General features: G+C 37.3%; 1 non-coding gene across 1 annotated transcript; it reads right to left on the reverse strand.

Annotated features, from left to right (window-relative positions):
• Positions 1-1,626: 1,626 nt before the first annotated feature.
• Positions 1,627-1,699, reverse strand: Trnaa-ggc. Its single transcript has one exon. It is a non-coding gene; the product is annotated as a tRNA-Ala (tRNA).
• Positions 1,700-1,916: the final 217 nt, after the last annotated feature.

Consider the following 1,916-nt stretch of genomic DNA (forward strand, 5'->3'; position numbering starts at 1 on the left):
CTCATACTGTAATTATAAATATGGAATATTCATATGCTTCAAAATCTCGTGCAAATAATTTTATGATCTCTTACAAATACATAATGCAGTATTGCCTTTCATTTTAATTACAGCTATGACACAATTTGGATTCAATACTTGTTCCATCCTGACTTCCTAACTATCATATCTCATTAAAAATTCCCTTCATCCAGATAGTGTGCTCTATTCTTCATTTATAGGAGTGTCATCTTCCATGTAGCTAATAATCACTCTCCGGCTCTATTTTCTACGGGAATAGTATTCGGAAATCATCCGGAAATTCATTCAAAAAGCTGAAGAGTAGTTGCAATACATTTTCCCGATTCCATTACTAAATTGATTCGTGACAACAACTTCAAATATATTCCCATTTCTATTATAGGGTGATAATCAAATTTCATGCACCATGAGAAACGTATGAGGTAATATTTCCAATCCATTCGATTTCCAGTTACATCCAATATCTAAATTATTGATGGAATATTGTTAATTACACACGCATATTTAGTTGGGGGAAGGAGAATTTTAGAATGAAATGCCATCATATAATCAACATAAACTTCACCAAGCTTTCTTTGCGTCCACTATTAGCGTGTAGGATGGTAAATTTTAAAAAAATGATCCGTTTGGTAAAGATATATCTATTATGCATGCACCTCTGTCTATCCTAACAGGTGAAAAAATCTGTTAAGCTACCTTAACCACCAATATAATCCGTTAATTAATGTTTTAAATATAATTGCAATTAATATATGTGTTGAAATTTTCTCGGCTTCCCCACTCGTGGGGGTGAATTTGGTGTGTTCGAGTTCGAGAAGAAAAACTACTTATTTTATAAACAACCTCTCGTATTGGTGCAACATAAACATATATAGTGCAACTTCGAACGTCTTTCAGCAAAATTTATTTCTTTTGATTAGCACAACGGAATTATTTTCCAAAATAGTAACCTTCCAACTATCTTCAACAACCAACTCCTCAAATACAAAAAAAAACCTTGGCAACACTTCTTACAGAAATATCATGTCTTCCAACGCAATCTCACAAATACATCATACTCATCAACGTAAAAGAGTTTGTAGTCAGACTTAACGCTGGAAATATACTTCGGTTTCAAGATGACGTTATCCGTGTCATTCTAAAAATTTACACGTTCTTTATTGCTCAAGCAATCTAAATCTATCACGCAGGGCTATGTTCTAGTGACCACCGGTCGTACGTGAATTAGAAAATTTACGGATATGAATGTTGAACTCATCATCACTGGTCAAAAATCCTAAGACAGGTTTGACGCAGCTCTCCACTAACTTCTCCTATCAGCCTATCTTTTAACAACCACGTGTTTCCCGTCGTCTTTGCCTGTTCCATACATCCGAAGTCTTTATTTTCCCCTCTTGCAATACTTGACGATTGTCTTTATCAGGTCATCATGTTTCAAGATGTACCCGATAAGGTTATTCAGTCTTCTTATCAAAGTTTTTGCGAGGCTTCTCTTCTCTCCTACTCTTCTTAGAACTTGTACATTACTAACTCGGCCAATCCATTTGATCAACATCATTCTTCTGTAGATACACCAAAGTATGAAGTTCGCCTTGAAAAAATATTTGACTTAGCCGGGATTCGAACCCGGATCTCCCGATTGCCGGTCAGGCGTGTTGACCAGTTCCACCACCAAGTCATTCTCTCAGAGCGAACTTCGGAGTGGGTTTTACCGAACAATATGTTGACGTCACAAGTCCACGCTGTGGCACATGTGGCGAGGGTCGTGCTTACTAACTTTGCACCCGTGCGCGTGACTGCGTATAAAGTCACTTTTCCTGCAGTGCTTTGAAATTCTTCTGTCGCACCACGTTTCGAAGGCCTCTTCCCTTGATTTCTCATCTTCTGCCACTGTC

Source organism: Ischnura elegans, chromosome 2 (genome assembly GCF_921293095.1).
Source record: "Ischnura elegans chromosome 2, ioIscEleg1.1, whole genome shotgun sequence".
Lineage (NCBI taxonomy): Eukaryota > Metazoa > Arthropoda > Insecta > Odonata > Coenagrionidae > Ischnura > Ischnura elegans.